General features: G+C 35.6%; 1 non-coding gene across 1 annotated transcript; it reads left to right on the top strand.

The window, feature by feature from the left end:
• Positions 1-104, top strand: LOC132297902 (small nucleolar RNA R71). Its single transcript, XR_009479446.1, has one exon. It is a non-coding gene; the product is annotated as a small nucleolar RNA R71 (small nucleolar RNA).
• Positions 105-18,689: the final 18,585 nt, after the last annotated feature.

Raw genomic sequence — 18,689 nt, 5'->3', positions numbered from 1 at the left:
ATGTCTTGGTGTGGACAATTCCTAAGCAAATCATTCAATCACTCCCATGCCTCACAAAATATTTTCCCATCCTCTTGTGAGAATTCACGAATTAAAGTTCTCTTTGCATTGGTCTTAGACATCGGATAGTACTTTCTCAAGAACTCTTGTTGCATCTCTTCCCAAGTAATTATAGAAAAAGGTCTTAAATTGTTAAACCATTATTTTGCTTTATCTTTTAGGGTAAAAGGGAAGAGTTTTAACCTCAAGACTTCTTTCAGCATGTCCGTGTATTTCACGGTGGAACACACTTTAAGAAATTCATCCAAATGCTTATAAGGTTCTTTATTTTGTAGCCAATGGTAATTGGGAAGCATTTGGATTGTTTATGGTTTAATCTAATAATACTGTGCTCTAAATGGAGGTAGTTGAATGCATGTTGGTGCATTATACTCATTGGGCACATAATGGTCTCTTAAAGTAAGAGGAGGATTCACAACCGGTGGCTCTACATAAGCCCCATGATTTGCTTGAACAACGGGAGGTGGGGGTGATACAAAAAATGGCTGTGGCATTTCCATTGGAATTTGGTCTTGTTGTTATGGAATGAAAGGTCTAGGCATGCCTAATAGTACTTGCATGTTATCATGTTGTTAATGCACATTAGGGTGAAGAATGCATTGTTGGTCGATGTAACCAAGGTCCTCAACACGGTCCTCATTATGTTCCTCCATTGATGAAATGGAGTCACTTGAATTACCCCTTCCCCATGGATTACGAACAATTGATTCATGATTAAAATTCAATGGGATAAGAGTAGGATTCAAAGACCTACGACCATGCATGTACATTTAAAACAAGCAACAACTTAACAAATAACAAGTAGCAAACACTTCTCCTCCGCAACAAGTCAATTAACAACAAGCCTCCACATACGTTGATCCCATACTCCCATGCTTTCAACAAATGCAAGAAATAAATTGCCTCCTTGTGGGCCGACGATAAACAATGAAAATAAGATTTGCCACCACGCCGGCCAACGATTTAACCAAGCAAAAAGAGTTAGAAAAGCTCACAAAGGATCTAAAGCAACTTCAAAATATTTTTAACTTTTGCCTTGCTTTGCTTTGCAATTTTTTTTTTAGCTTTTAATGCTTTGCTTAGCTTAGCTTCTTTGCTTTAGAGTTCTTTTGCTTCACTTTCCTTGGCTCCAAGTACCTAGCCAATCAAGAACAAATGCGATAAGTAAACAAAGTAAAATAAAGTAAAACAAGATCAAAGGAGTACTAATTCCTAATTAATCCCAAAATAAAGCATTGCCTTTCCCCTACAACAGCGCTAAACTTGGTATGCGTCAAGGACCAAAGTGCAAGGTGTGATGAAATGTGGCTAAGTTTAAATTTGTAAAATGCCACTACCACTACTAACTACTAACGTAGCAAGAGTGAGTTAGGATCGTCCCAAGGGAAAGGAATGGTACTTCGGAATCAATGTTGGATTAGTAGGTCGAATGATCAAAAGAGGAGTTTGGTTTGATTAATTAAACTAATGGTTCAATTAAAACAATGCAATTAAGTAACAATCAAGAAATTAGTGAAAGTAATATGAGAGAAAGGTCTTGGGGCTTAGAGTTCACCACTAAGCTTCACTTCACCAAACACTAGCAATTGTAAATTAATGGGAAAATTTATGTTGTAAAATGTGTGTGTGTGTTACCAATTGAAAACTAAGCATGGATGACAAATAAGTATAGATTGTCTAATCAATCTAATGAGTAGCACAACCTATCAAATGAGACGACGAACCATTCAATTAAACCACAATTAGTGCACACACAAAAATCTAGAAAAATGTACTTCTTACACTCATAAGTATGGAATATCAAACAACAAGAATGGATTGTCCACCTATCTAGGAAATTAAAACAATTACACTATAACTAAGCTAATGAAATGAAAATTAAGCTAATTAAACTAAGGAGGTGGCACAATTCATCAAGAAATAAGTATGAACCATCAAGTAGACCACAAGAATAATCAATTAAGCACCATCCCTTGACCATCACTAGATTTATAACATCAACACGCATAGACATGCATCGATTTCATTAAATCTAGAGAAAAGCATATGAACATTCATTCTAGCATACATAGACATGTGGATAGAGTTAAATGATCATTTGAAAGCATTAATTGTAATGACTCGGTCATTTCCTTCCTTTCCTTTTTCCTCAGAATTTTGCAGATGAATTTTTTTCGTAGAAAATTCTTTTCTGAGTTCAGTTTCTCATCACTTAGTGTCGTCTCGAGTGCTCGGAAATGGTTTCTGAGACTCTTTTCTTTGTATTGACAACTTCCTTTGAGGATCGAGTCATTTCCACATTTTTCGTTTCTCGACACTATTCACTTTTCGTCATTTTCCGTATTTTGTCTTTTCCTCGTTTGTCACTTTGTTGGTATAACCTCACACTTGTGTTCGGAGTTGGTTTTTGACTTCACGTATCTTCATCCTTAGTGGTTTCCACGAAATACGTATCTTTACTTTTGCAAGAAAGTACTCTGGTTGCTCCTGGTGTCCATAGGGGCATGGATGAAAAGTTCTTCAGAAATATTTTTATTTCTTAGGGTATTTTTCGTAAATATCTTTTGAAGATATTTTATTTCAAGGGTTTTTAAGAAAATATCTTTTGGAAGATATTTTTATTCCAGGCCAGTTGCGCAGTTATCCTTTTGCGTAGGGGCCTTTTTGTAACTAATGAAAGTTAGTTGCTAAGTGTTTCCTTGGGGATTGAATCCGCGTATGGGATTCATTTTCACATTTCGTCGAGTCGTGTACTCTTAGAATTGTCTTGCAGTCAAACCCTACAGTTTTGGGGTTTTCGGCCCCGGTTAGCGCCAAACTTGTTCGGGGCATATCTCTCCGCACGGGACTCAGTTTTGGACGCTGTTTCTTCCGTTGTTGATTTTTTTTCATTTCGGTTCTTTTTTGTTCATGGAGTTTCACCGTTTGAGCGCGTCTGCTTAAATTTCACTTTTTCGGACCCGACGGGGTTCGTTCGGGGCACTTTTTGAGTTTTTCTATAAATAGGGGACCTTTAAGTGAAAAATCAGATTTCTCACTCTTTCTCCCCTCTCTTGGCCGGCCCTAGCTCCCTCCCATGGCTGCCACCTTCTCTCTCCTCTTTTGAACCTTCTCCCTTGAATGAAAAGTGGTGAGGCCTTAGTGTTTATTGTTCGCCTTGACGAGACCTTTGATTCCAACCGATTGGAATTCCGTTTTGGCCATTTTTTGACAGGTTTGAAGTCAAGTTGTGATTTTGGATGGGGCTTCTTGGGGGTTCATGTAGATCATGTTATCCCCGACAAAACCTAGGAGTTTCGTTGGATTCGGAGCGGTTTCATTTTGGTGGCCTTTGAGATTTTCATCTCTAAATGAGGTAGGGGATGTATTAGGATTGTATATGTGTTGTATTGATTGTTTTATGAGTTTATACAACTTGTATGCATGCTTTGTATAAATTCTAGAATTTAATTTAAATTATTTTCTTGTATAAGATTTAATTCTAATGGATGTATATGGCTTAGAATTGAATTGTGGCATGCTAGGAAATTAAGCCTTGATATATTGAGTAACATATATTAAATTTGGAGCATCTGAATATGAATTGCAAAACTTATTTAATATTTATCTTTTATGAAAGTTTAATTCACATAGTTGAAACAAGTATAAAAATAACTTGTAATGTGATATTAAAGTAGGCCTTGGTGAGTTCTTTAACCTATGTTAAATTTAGGACAATTGGAGTTGATTGAAAATCTAGAGAAAAATTAATTAATGAGCTTAATTAATTTTATTTTAAGTGTGTTGGTCACTTAAATTGATATTGGAGGTAATAGGTTGATAATCCCTTGAAATGTAGTCTGTTTAATCACCTTGTGAGCATATTACTATTGGATTTAAAGATTAGTAGTTGTGGCCTCTTGAAATGGTAATTGGACTTAGCATGATATAGAATATCCTTGACTTGCATAGCTTGTTTAGATATATCTTGTATAGGTATATAGCTTATTAGAATATTTCAATTGTTTACCTTAGTAGCTCAATTATTGTAAAATATTCTTATTTTGGTGTACAAATTGCATATCGGAGACTTGACATGTCATAAGCTATCTAGACTTGAATTCTAGGACATAGTTTGTGTGGATTCAACCTTATTTGTGTATGAAAGATGGTTTTATGCATTATTTGATTTGGTATAAGTTTGGTCTAACTTATTAATTTTTGGTATAAGTTTTGAACTTATTGATTTTGGAAAGTTTGTAAAGACATACTTTACGTGATGGCTAGGGTTTGGCTCTAATACGGAGACAAGAGTCTTCTAAGTCATAAGTGCGCACTAGGTAATACCTTGTGGGTCGTAATTGCCCGGAATAACTTATGCATGTGCGCACTAGGTAATGCCTTGTGGGTCGTAATTACCCGGAAACACTTGCCTGGTCTAGTGACCGCATGTCCTAGTCATTCTACTTTTGTTTTCGCATTCAATGTCAAGTTGTTAATCATGGATTACTTGTAGCTTGAGAATTGGTGCTTGCTTATGTATTTGATCTCATTTAGTATACTTAAAACTGTATCCTTGTTGGTATATCTAAACTCTATCTAGTGTATTTACGCTTAATATGCTTGTTTTGTGTAGGCGGATTTCATGTTAGTATACTTGTGCCATGTATACTTGTCTTGTGCGTACGTGTTTAGCTTAGTATACTTGTGTTTGTATACTTGATTTAGGAGTACTCTATATATATCGAATACTTGTGTATGTATGTTGGATATTGCTTATCTTGTTTAACATGATTTAGAGTACTTGAACATGTATGCTTGTATGTCATGTACCATGTTTTAATCCGGTTTAGTGTACTCGAGCATGTATACTTGTATGTCGTTGTTCATTTCAATTACATGAGTAGCTTAAGATGATCCCTGAGTCTCATTTTGACATAGACGTTAGGTGGCATGAGCCCCTTTAACATGTTTCACCTTAAAGTGATAAAATTGTAAAATGCTAGGTCGATGCCTGCTCATCTCCTACGAGTAGCTTTATGTTACTCACCCACGTAGTGGGGACATTTTTCAGGTACGAAAACTTGGTTTGTGATGCTTATCATTCCTTGGATGGCTTGTAGTTTTTAAGTTTCCATTTCATGTAAATGTTAGCATGAGATGCCTTTTGTAGCTTTATTTAACAAAATGTGTATATTTGATTCCATATATGTAATGTGTATATGAGTGCACTCCTTACAATGTATTCAACATGTATAAGATGAGGCTGAAGGCCAATGTCATGTATTTTGTATCCTACGTGACTTATGATTTCATGAAATATTATGAAAATATTGAAAAATGCCAAGTAATTGTTTAACCATGTTTGCATCGGGTGTGAGAATTCCATTTTTATTCTTTCATAGGGTCTCATTAATCATGTATGAAGTGTGGCCAAGGGCCAAATGGTAATTTCCAATCATTTGTTAATTTTGGTTTTCAAAATTTCCATTTCAAGTTCATTTCCGCCTTTTTGGCCGTCGGGGGGTTGGATTTTGTATCGGCCATTTTCGGGAGCCGAGGACCATTCCCGTGCTCTCAAAATCACTTATTACGTTTGCGTGCATATTTGTTTTAGCCTTGAAGTGCATTTGGGGTCAAATGTATGTTTGGTGCAAACTTACATTTTTGCCGTTTTGAGCCTAAACTGAGCATAAGGGCATTTTGGGGTTTTCACTTGAAAAATTAAGGTTGGTCTTGACATGGTTAACTAGAAAACATGATTTTAGTGGGGGGGGGGGGGGGGGGGGGGTTGCTTCACAACTTTTTTCCAAAAAAAGTCCCTTAAAGACCTCAAAATCACATTTCAAACTCAGATTTCTACTAAGCCTTCAGCAGAACGAGCACTCGTAGATGTCGCACGAGCGCTCGTAAATGGGGCAGTAGGTTTTGGCCCTAGGGTGTGCGCTATATGAGCGCTCATAGCCCTTGCTCGAGCGCTCATGGTACTGTTCATGTGTGTGTGTGTTTGTGTCTTGGTTCAGCACTGCACTTCCAACTTTAAGTTATTGTATCTTCTTCGTTTTAACTCCAAATTGATCCGTTCTTGAGTCTAAATTGCCCGCGTCAAAATAAGATTTCCAATGGTACCAATTTCAGATTCATATTCCACTTGTAGCTCAAGATATTCAAGTTTTAGTAAAGTAGTGTCAGTTTTTGGTTCGAACCGGGATAGGGTTCCCCTTCCTTCGACTTCAAAACTTGATATCTTTGCCAACTAGACTTCGAATCATGCGATTCTTGAGTCAATATTGATTAGTTTTTCGTTGTCTTTCTAGCGGTGTGCTCGGTGGCATCCGAATCCATAGTTTTAGAAATGACTATTTTGCCCCTAGGGGCTTACTTGTCATATTTTCAATCTTTTGCTTCCGCGTCAGTTCTCATTGAATTCCTTGACCTTATGGAAAGTCATCGAAGTGTCTTAAAGGTGTGTTGTGCCTTGAGAGACTGTTATCTTGTTTTTTGATTCCGCATCTGGATCCGTTCCGGGTCATCACAGGACACACTGGGTTGAAAAAAAATCCAGGGTCGTCTCATTAATCCATACAAATCATGTAAAACTCACAAGATCTATATTTATTCATGGTTAAAACATCAATTACAACTAAAATTCCCAAAAATATATAAAAGGCTTGGTTTAGGAAGCAAGCCTAGGGGCTAACTCTAGCCCCAAGAGAAGGATTTAGCCACTCATTGTGGTGGCCATGGAACCCTCAAGGGTTAGCTTCAAGGTTGGCATCGTCTTTTTCCTCCTTGCTTTCTTCTCCAAACCGTAGTTTTAGAGAGAAACTATTTCTATAATTGGTAAAATGTCAACTAGAGGAACTTTTTCACAAATTGGTTCAATTAATCTATTACAAGCCTCTTTCAGTAGGCAACAAGTTAGAAATACTGCATTTGACTGATGGAAATTCGCAGCTACAAAAGTTAGGTAGAGTTCGGCATGCTCGGGAATTAGACAGCACACTGCCAATAGTCATTTCGATCGATCGAAGAAGACTTCGATCGATCAAAGTCTTCTTCGATCGATCGAAGTTAACGTGCCATGAAAATATCTTCTTGGACTTATCTAAATTGCTGAGCTGGCACTACCTTGATTTCGATCGATTGTAGCCTTCTTCGATCGGTAGGCACTTCCTTCAATCGATCGAAGCTTCACTGGTGCAATTTTCTGACTTCTTTCCAGATTTGCTCCTTAGCTCAAAATATGAGCTAATTGGCTCTTCTTAGCCTGTTTGAACCTTATAGACCTGAAATAGGCAAAAACACAAATAAGTACTAAAACATGAAAGTAAGATAGATAACTGGACTAAAATACCCTAACTTAGGTGCTAAAATGCGTCACATTTGAGCACTTATCATGTCCTAAGTGGGAAACGATGTCTTAACATGTTGTTCTTTCCTTTTCGATGATCAACAGTACTTTCCTCTTCTGAACAACCTTCTAATTCCGCAGTCGATGTCGATTCTGATATGGTAATTGAAATTACAACTTGACTAGGACTTGTTTTGTTACCGAAATATGCCAATTAGAAAAATATATCTCACAATCTTCCCCTTTGGCAATTTCGTGACAAAACCCTAAAAATAATTTATAATCTACCCAAAGCAGAAAAGTAAATTACAACTGTTTAAGGAAACACGGAATTTTTAATCTTTGTTCTCTTCTGCTCTTGGACAAAATTTCACTTGAATTCCTACACATGGATCAAGCAAAACTACTAGTGAAAGTTTAATAAAACAAGTTAAAAACTCCTCCTGAATAAATTATCCAAAAAAATTTAGATTTGTTTTCTCCCCCTTAATGTAACCTTATTCTCCCCCTTTTTGGAACTAAATTTGACCTAGCAATTTAAACAGGTCATTGAGAGTAGAAACAATACTAAACGGAGAAGACAATAATCAGTTTATTATATGTCAGCAATCAAAAGATAATATCCAAAAATATCAGGTGATGACAATGTAAAAACTGAACAAAATGTGATGCATGTATGATATGAACATAAAATCAAGTATCAACATCATCTCCGGCAAACGGAACAGTAGTAGTTGGAATCTCCATATCACCACCATTAGTGTCACTACCACTATCATCCTTATCATCCTCATCTGTCTCATCCTCCTCATCTCTATCATCCTCAGGAACAAGTGAAGGATCTGGAGGGGCTGGTCTGTAGTCGTCCTCAGCCGTCCTCTGCTCTTTAAGAAATCTAACCTCTTCCTGTAGATCAAGAACAACATCCATCATGGCCTTCTGATTCTGAAGAATCAGTGAGTAGAGCAGATTAACATCCTGTGTGGTGAAATTCCGTTTAGACGGAAAAATCTGAGTAATCTCAGGAAGAGATGATGAAATAACTGAACCCCTGCTAACTTTCCTAGCTGTAGCCCTAGAGGATTTAGACTTGTTAAAAGCCCTAACATCCATCTCAGATATAATCTCAATATAATGAGCTCGGGGTGGAAGTGGAATCTTAAACTACCGATACAGACCTATGATGATCATAGGGAATTGAGATGACTTCTTCTTGGTATTGGTCTTATAGTGTGCTACCACCAAACCATAGATAGAAGTAGCAAGATGTATCTGTACATCAATAGATAAAAGATATAATACCTCTGCTCGATTTGAGGAGATAACATCCTTCTTCTAGAAGTAACTAAGATTGGAGATGACAAACAAATTTAGAAACGCCGCTTCATCCGTGAGATAACGAGATGGTATATAATCGGGTATCTTGGCGAGTCTGGAACACACAAAGTATTGCAAATATCTTCCCACTTCAGTCCTGAATGATCAAGTCAAAGACAATAGCCGTGCTAGTAAATCTCTTGGGTGTACCAAGAATCTTTCCAATGGCCTCTTTATCGACTACATAGTCTTTTCCAAATAATGACACTTCATAATATCTTGAATCATAGACTTTCGGAATATTAGAGTAAAAGTACTGTACCATGTCTGGACTGTAGGTACTCTCCATCCTTATGAAGGAAAGCCAATTGTGCTTTTCAATGTAGTCAACAAGCTTTTTCCCCGGACTCTCTTTGAGCTTCTTCAAGTTCACATTCCGTTCTGATTTTATCGGACCATCTTTATACACTTTAGTGTATACCTTCCATGCATGTTCATTGTAGAAGTGTTCTTGAGCAAACTTAACCTTTCCGATATCAGAAACTGATGGATACCCAGATGATATTTCAGTAGAAGGTGAGGAAGAATGCATGGGAGAAGTTGGTTCGTCCCTTGGAGCGTTTGAACCCTCTTGTGGTTCATGGATGGAAACCATCATTCGAGCTCTCTTGGGAGGTGGAGGAGTAGAAATACCCTTTCTTTTGGCCTTTTTGGACAATCTTGGAGGCATCTTGTGTTTGGTAAATTTTGGTTTGAGGCCCCGAACTTCACTCGGTAATTTTGTCAAACACGTGGAGTACGCTTCAATACTTGTTCATGGACAAGCTTGTTTTGAATCTTCAAAACCCCCAACAATCAACAATGAATCAAGCACAAATGAGCACAATATCAAACCCAAGGTTTTCAATCTTCAACTCCAAAGATCTAGAACAAACTCAACCAAATCCTCTAAGTTTTCTTTCTCAAAATCCCAAACTCCTTTTCAATCTTCAACTTCAACCTTTAATCTTCAAATCTCAATATCAAATGGATGATTCCATGTTCAAACTTGCAATATATGATGAGAAGGATGCAAGATTAAAACTATATATGAATATATATGATGTTTATATATATAAAGTTATGTAGAGAAAGAGAGTGCACAATATAGAGAGAGAATGGATGTGTGCAATAATACCCAACAATATGCCAAAATGGGTTACTTCGGGCCTAATCCTGCTACCGGGAACCGATTCCCAAAAGGCAGTGAGCCTTTGCAAAGTGAGGACCACTTTCGAACCGGTACCAAACTTGTGGTACCGGTAGCCAAGCGCCAGTAAGGATTGGCCTTGCTACAAAGCATCTTAAACCGGTACGAACATGACAATAGACATTTTAAAGACTTGAAATGTTTCCAGAAAAAAAAATTTCTATCGGACTTTTTGAATCACTCAATGATCAAACCAAAAAAAAAATTAAAAAAAATCTACAAACTCAAATCAAAAATCTTTTTGAATTTTTATAGTTACATTTTTTTTTTTTTTTTAAACAAAATTAAGAACAAAAACATTGAGCAGTCAACCAAAGTCTTTCAAGCCCACACATGATCCAAATTTCCAGAAAATATCAGAGGTATCTATGAACAGAAATCTCGGCTCCATAGAATATTCAATTAATTTCAATTCTCAGGAAATAATCACAACACGAATTTTAACTTGTAAATTTTAATGAAACATTTAGAAATCAATCTAGCAAGTTCAAGTGTTCATGTGCAGTCCATCTCATCAATTTTCAATCAATTATCAATAAATCGTTGTCCAAACCATATCGATCGAAAAACATCAAGATAAAATTGTCTTTGAGCAATTTTTCTAAGTAAGGTGGCTTTCACTCTAAAGAGCAGACAACAATTCTCCAATTCAACTTGTCTCCACCTTTCTTTTTACTCATTTAGTTCCACTTCAAAGTCTAATCGGAGCTTTCGAACACATCTCAATAGTAGCCTTTTCCAAACAAAGAATTCAGCATTTTTCAAAATTTTCTTTTCTTTTTCAAGCTGAATTTATTCATTTTTTTTTTCAAGCTCCTACTTTTTTTTTTTTTTTTTTTTTTTTTTCAGACAATAACCTTTATAACTATTATGATCAATATACCCTAGTCAACAATTCAAAGATTTTCAATCAAATTTTTTCAGATTTGGACTAGTGCACAAAAGGTTATAAACTTAAGAGATTCAAATCTAAAAATCCCTTAATCAATGCAAATCAACTTTCATTGTATAGATTACAAACCAAGAATCTATTTTTAATCAAAAATCATGTGTCCAAATTTGCATTCAAAGATAGATCATAAATTCAATGGAAGAATTTTCTCAAATATATCATGAAGACTATGATTAAAAACTCAAACCTAAACCAAACCTTACCAAGTGATCCAATGGCAACAAAAATTTCTTTTAAACACAAGCAGTGATCACTGAATTTCATAGGACTCAGTTTGAAGGTGAAGTCCTTTTGGAAACTTGTTCCATTGACTCAATAGACACATAATTGATTAAATCATATTTTTTGATCCAAATAGTTCTTACTCTCATTTCCTGAAATTCTCTTTCGTAGGCAAATTTTCAACTCTAGAAGTCTTAGGTGTTACAACATTCTTTTTCTTCCTAGAACGCACCTTTTCTTAGCATGAGAATTTTGAGAATGAATTTTAGAAAAATCTTTCTTTTTCCTGTGATGCATCAGGCAAACATGAATCAGGCATATGATAATCAGTAGGTTTAACAAAAGTTGTTTTACCTTGACTACACGATGAACTTTTAACAAATCTTAACCCAGTTTTATCATTCACATCCTTACCCATGTTGATTATCTTATTCAAACTGTTTTGACTCAAATTGAATCCTTTCATTTTATCTTGTTTAGATTTCAATTCAATTTCAAGATAATCATTTTTCAAAGCAAGATATTCCTTCAATGAGTTATCAATACTTACCTTATCCTCAAGAATGATGATATTCTTCTCAAGCTCAATGATGACAGAATTGCTTTCAAAAGCTTTCCTCTTGCCCTCATCAATCTATTTCTTTAGATCTTCATTCTCTCCTTTTGCTTGGATAAGTTCTTTTGCTAGCTTATTGATTGCCTGTTTGACTTCAATGGTTTCTTCGAACATCTTCTTCAATCTTTCATCGTCATTTTCAACCTCTTGTACCTGTTCATCATGAAATTCATTGTCTTCGTTATCTGAAATATCAGAGTCAAATAAAGTAACAACATGATGACCTCTTTCAAGAAAAGCGACATAAGAAAAATCATTAGTATCATCATGAGGAGAATCATTATCACTTAAAGCAGAATTTTCAGTCATAGAAACTTTCATTGCTTTTCCTTTATTCCTATCATTTTGTTATTTCCTAGGACTAGGACAAACATTGGATGCATGACCTTTGCCACCACAATTCCAGCAAGTGAATTCAGTTTCTTTTGACTCTTTTACTTTCTTTTCATTAAACCTAAATTTCGACGACTTGTCAAAATTTTGAGGATTGGCCATGTTGTCATTCCTTCTCCTCTATTGTCTTTGCATGATCTGAGTGAATTGCCTTGACAGAAAAGCAAAATCATCATCAGAGTTATCAGTCACAGAATTCTCAACCTGTGTTGATTTTAAAGCAAAATCATCATCAGAGTTATCAGTCACAGAATTCTCAACCTATGTTGATTTTTCTCCTTATGATTTAAATCAAAGTTTCACATCTCAAAGGTTTTCAATGAATCTACAAACTCATCAACTTTACGGGAAATTAAATCCCAATGTTTAATGATGGTTTCAACCCTAATCTGAAATCTTTTAGGTAACGACCTTAAGATTTTCTCACAGATTTTCTTATCACTAACCCTTTTCCTAAGTGACGCAGTTCATAAATTATTTCAAGAAGACTAGAATAAAAATCAGAAAAAGATTCATCTTCTTTCATCACGAAGTTCCCAAAGTTATGAGAAAGCATTTGAATTTTTGACAACTTCACTTTTGAAGTTCCTTCATGGGTAACCTGCAAAATATCCCAAGCTTCTTTAGCAGTTTTATAATCAGAAATTTTAGCATATTCAGATGGAACAATAGAATTAATAATTGCATATAAAGCTTTTCCATTAGCATCATTATGCTCAGTTTCAATAGCAGTAAAAGCAAAAGCATCTTTTAACTCTTTGACTTCTTTACCATCCACAGTTTTATCTATTGTAGGTGGTGTATAACCAGATTCAATTATTGCCCAAGTTTTACCACCAGAATTTTGCAAATAGGCTTTCATCTTTGATTTCCAAAAATTATAATTATTTCTTTCAAACAAAGGACCATGTTGATTAGAACCGCCTTATTTTAACGCATAAGACATGATTAAAAACCAATTTTTGAAATCAAAACAAAATTTTCCAACAAGGATCAACTCAATGTATAGAGATTGGCTTTGATACCAATTTGTGAGTCGTACGTAACGGAATATTTAGAAAGTTTTGATTATTTTAAAAACAGATCTTATGTTTTTTTAACTTTCTTTATTTTAGAAATTAACAAATTAATATCATGCAATATAAAATAAAGTAAAGTAAAGTTAGAGATGACACCAAGATTTTCAGTGAGGAAACCTCAGTTGATAAAATACGTTAACTGTTTGCATGGGAAAAATCTCGTGAACTGTAGTCCAAAGTAAACCGATCCACTATGCTTGAAACAAAGTACACTGAACTTACTCTGGCTCACACCCTATCATTCTACCAAACAACAACTGCGGACAATCCTCTGGCTTTGCGACTCCCCATCCAACAACTGTGACGGCCCTGGTTTTTCAAGTCAGTGCGTCCTGTGATGAACCAAAATTTGACCCGATAACAGATCCGAAATGCGGAAGCGAAAATAGAAACAAGGTCTCTAGGGATATACAACATCCCTAGGATGCCAAAGTGACCTTCTATGAGGCCACGGAACTCCACGAGAACCGATGCAGAATAAAAGATCAAAAAAAGACCAAAAGAAGCCCTCAAGGGGAAAACAGTCTTTTTTACATGGAAGCAACGTCTCTGGAAATGTACATCATTCCTAAGACACATCCGTGATTTCCCATGAAGTCATGGGCCTCATAAGAAAGCATAGTGGAAGTAATTTTTTTTTTTTAAAAAGGGGACAAGTTTAGCCCCAAGGACAAATTAGTAATTTTAAGCAAGATCTGGGTGTTACCGAGCACACTATTGGAAAGACAACGAAATATTAATCAAGTTAGACTCAAGCATCACTTGATTTGGAGTCCGGATGGACGAGAAAAGTCAAAACAAAGTTTTGACGTCGCCACGGCCATGAATAGTGTTTTGACAGCAATAAATAGTGACCTGGGCAAAATGCTGAAATTCGTGTGCCGTTTTGAGGCACTAAACGACGTTTTTTTGGAAAAACACAAAGAAGTAAACCACCTCAAAATAATTTTTCCAAGCTGACCATGTCGAAATAAAATTTTATTTTTGACGTGAAATCCCCAAAATGCCCTAATAACAGACTTTTTCAAAAAATGCATGTGCGCACAGAAAAAAATATTTGACGCGGGTTTTTCAAGACCGAGACGGCATTTTCTGGAAAAATGTTGTGAAGAAACCCCCCCTAAAATCACTTTTTCTATGTGACCATATCAAGGTTGGAATTTATTTTTCAAAGGAAATTCCCAAAATGTCCCTAAATCAGTTTAGGTCAAAAAAAAAAAAAAAAAAAAGAAAATAGAAAAAAAAAGGGTAAACAACTTTGCACCAAGTGCTCATTTGACCTTAAATGGTGTTTTGTGCTAAAACGATCATACACGTAAATGTAAATAGTGATTTTAAGCGCACAGAAATGGTCCGTGGCTCCCAAAAATGCCCGATACAAAATACGACCTATTCGAACCTCAAATGTAAATAAAATGCTTTAAGTGGAAAACTTGAGACCAACAAGCATCCATTTCATACAAATGTGATATTTTGTGCAAAGTGAGCATTCACGCAAACGTAATATACATATTTACATGCGTTCCAATGGCCTACGGCCTCAATGGTTGCTAAATACAAAATATCACCTATTAAATCTCAAATTTTGCCTAAAATGGCTTTTAAAAGAGAAACTTGAAACTAAAAATTATCAAATGGTTTCAAAGGACCATTTAACCCTTGTTCACATTTCGTGCATAAATGAAGAGACCCTATGGAAGTGCTAAAGTCCACTTCCCACCTATGTAAATCTAATGGAGTTAAAGTGATAAGTGCTTAAATGTTGCACATTTCAGCACCTAAACTAGGGTATTTTAGTCTTTGCATCTATCTTATTTTCATGTTTTAGTTCTAATTTATGTTTTTGTCAATTTCAGGTCAATAAGGTTCAAACGGACTAATTTTGGTTCACTAAAGCCTTTTTGGAGTCAAGCAAAGACATTCAGAAAAAGTTCAGAAAATGGCAAAAAGAGGTCGCAGCCCATTGCTCGTATACTGTGTTTATTCTTCAAAAGTGGTAAATTCTACCTTTCTCAAGCCTTTGATGATGTTCCCAAAGATGAAGAAGCAAACCAATTAGCCCGAGGACAAAATAGAGCTAAATAAGGTGTAAAAGGAAATTCCAACTCTAGGGGATCGAGTGGGGGATCGATCCCCCACTATTCATAGAACTAAAAATGCCCTTGGGGGATCAATCCCCAAGGCTGGGGGATCGATCCCCCAGCACCTAGCAACATTGCGGGATTGATGTTTACTTGGCTACGGGATTTTATTGTTTTGGGCTTATTTTGTAATTTATTGGTCAATAAGGCTTATTTAAGGAGATCAATACTCATTAGTTTTAGAAGAGTTATTATTAATTTTATTATTGTGTTTTATTTTCTATATATCGATATTCTCTCTGAAAACGCAAAAGAGGAGAAACGAAGAACAAGCTAGGGTTTTGAAAAAAAAGCTCAGAGATGATGAATCCAATGATGGAGATTGTTCTATTTTCAACTCCATCAACCATGAGTGGCTGATTCTTCTACTTAAGGTTGGATAAACCCTAAGCATGTAACCTATTCTCTCTCTCTTTTTATACTTTTTAGGGATTTAGTATGTAATTATTGTATAGGCTTGAAATATATGAATCAATTATTCCAATTGTTTATTTGTATTAATCATGTGTTGTCTTATGCGTGGTTGATGAATAAACAAGTTTTACACTTGAATTCTTTGTAAATTGATTATTGTGATGTCTGTACATATGGCTAATCAGTTGTATTTGTATTCCAATTTGATGGATATTGCTTTCACTAGATGGATGGTACTACACAATTAGGTTAATTCATTGTTTAATTAGTTTAATTTCATGCTTAGTTAGTTTAATTTAAATTTAAGTAGTTTAATTGCACTTGATTCCTAGATAAGTAGACCATCTATGCCTGTGTTTGAATTCCATACTTATTGCCACAAATACATTATCTTCTACATTAATGTAGGCTAAAATTGTAACTTGAATTGATAGACCATTCTTTGGATAGGTGAATTGCACTACCCTTAGCTTATTTGTCATTAAGTAGGCAATTCAAGCTTGAAATTGATGCTTTATACTTTTCTTTGCAAGTATTAGCTATATTAGAATTACATTTAATTATTTCCCCAATCAGTTGAAAGTGAGTGAGTTAGGGAATGTGCTTAGTGGTGAATCATATACCCTAAGTCTCTTTCCAATCTCTTAAATTCTATTTCTTTATTGCAATCATTTAGTTTAAAATTAGTTTTAATCACAAACAAAACCCTTTTTAGCAGTCACATAAGCACTAAAGTAGAATTCAATTCCGAAAACCAATAATTGTTTAGATCTCTTGGGACGATCCCTACTCGCTTCATACTCCATAGTATAAGTGTTTAGTGGTTTTATAAATTATAAAATATGGTGCCCACTTGACATTATTTCAAAACCTTAAGTGTTGTGCATTATTTTGTGCACATGCTCGGTTGCACCATAGTTTTGGCGCCGTTACCGGGGATCAAACGGTTTTTAAAAGAATTGAATTAGACATTAGTTCTTTGTTGATTGTTTACTTTTAAGTCATTTTAATTTTTATTTTCTCATTTGATTTGTCAATTAGGTACTTGAAGCAAAGTGGAGTAAACGCTGAACTTAGAAGCAATTAATTAAAAAAAATTTGAAGTTGCTTAAGGACCATCTATAAGTTCTCTTTAATTATAGTACTTTAATTGTTTACCATCTTGTATGCTTTGGACAGCCCAATTGGAGGCTTAATTTGAATTGTTTTATTTTTAAGTCCAAGCATACCTTCTTGTAGAAGGCAAAGACCCGTGTGGAGGCATTTAATTGTTTTAAGTGCATTGATATATATTATTGTGGAGTTTGGGAACATCGTATGTGGAGGTTGAAAATTGAAGTGTTGGTGTGTTGACTTATTCTAGTGCATGCATGGTCGTAGATCACTTAATCGTCCTCTTGCTCCTGTAAATCAAAATCTCGAAGTTCCCCTTCGGCGTTTAAGAAGTAGTACTAGGGATAGTCATCCTAATCTTCCAAATTTTGATTTTTCATCACCTTTAATGGAAGACCCAATAGATCCAATTGAAGATCCCATTATAGATCTTGGTCATGTAGATCATAACGGTGTGCACCACCCGCCACAAGTTCATATTGTGGATCCTTAAGGTGTGCATCCCCCCTTGGGAATGCCACGACCAATCAATCCTGCTGTGCAATAACCTAATCTATGGATGCCAAGGCCAAATATTGTTCCCCCAATTGGTGAGTAACAACAACAAAATGTTCAAATGGCATACCCTCAACAATGCCAAATGACATATCATCAGCAAGGTCAAATGCCATATCCTCCTCTCAATCCTCTCAATCCTCCAATGGTCTTTAGGGATCGTTACACTCCAAATCAATATAATGTTCAATTGCCAAATTTCCGTGCTCATTATTATGAGATTAAGGCTTCCACCATTAACATGTGCCCCCTTTTCTATGGGTCAAGCAATGAAGAGCCTTATAAACATTTAGATGAGTTCTTGGAAGTTTGTTCTACCGTAAAAATCACGGATGTTTTAGAAGAAGTCCTTAAAATGAATCTTTTCCTTTTCACTCTTTGGGATAAAGCTAAATATTGGTTTAACAACTTGCGGCCAAATACAATCACCTCTTGGGCACAATTGCAACAAGAATTCCTAAAGAAGTATTACCCCGCAAGTCGAACCAATGCCATGAGAACTTCCATTCGTGAATTTAAACAAGAAAAAGGATAACCCCTTCATGAAGCATGTGAACATTTAAATGACTTACTACAGAAATGTCCACATCATGACATTCCTAAGTGGCAATTAATTCAATGTTTCTTTTCAAGTTTATCCTATGCCAATAAGGGCATTATTGATGGTTCTTGTGGTGGAAGCTATATAGAAAGAAATGAAGATGAAATTTGGTGTCTTTTCGAAAAAATGAATGAAAACTTAATGCATAGATCTTCATCTTCTAGGGGTGGTCATCTAGCAAATATGGGAGGAAAGAAAGCTCTAAATCAAATTGACACTTCCATGGAAATTGCCGCCAAGGTCAAAAATCTTACTCAAAGATTTGATAAATTCCTTTTGAATCAAGGACCGGCAATTCAATCTTATCCTCATCATTCCGGTGAAATGTGCATGACTTGTTCTAGTTACACTCACCATACTTCAAATTGCCCTCTTGGAAATATCATACCAAGTGAGTCTCAAGAACAAGCAAATGCAGCTTTCATTCATTAAGGGAATAACCCTTATTCTAATACTTACAATCCTGGGTAGAAGAATCATCCAAACTTTGCATGGAAAAATCAAGGAGATGGTGTAAACCCTCCTCAAACTCAAGGTTACCAAGCAAAGTATGTTCCTCCACATCTCCAAAATCAGAATTCTCATGGTGACCGTCCTTCATTCTATCCTCAAAATGTAAATCAATACTCTCATCCTCAAGCATC

This window comes from Cornus florida, unplaced genomic scaffold, assembly GCF_030987335.1.
Source record: "Cornus florida cultivar Cherokee Brave unplaced genomic scaffold, ASM3098733v1 CherokeeBrave_3.0.0_Hap2_Chr02, whole genome shotgun sequence".
NCBI classification, from domain to species: domain Eukaryota; kingdom Viridiplantae; phylum Streptophyta; class Magnoliopsida; order Cornales; family Cornaceae; genus Cornus; species Cornus florida.
The sequence above is the reverse complement of the archived record's forward strand: the minus strand, read 5'-3'. Positions and strand labels throughout refer to the sequence as shown.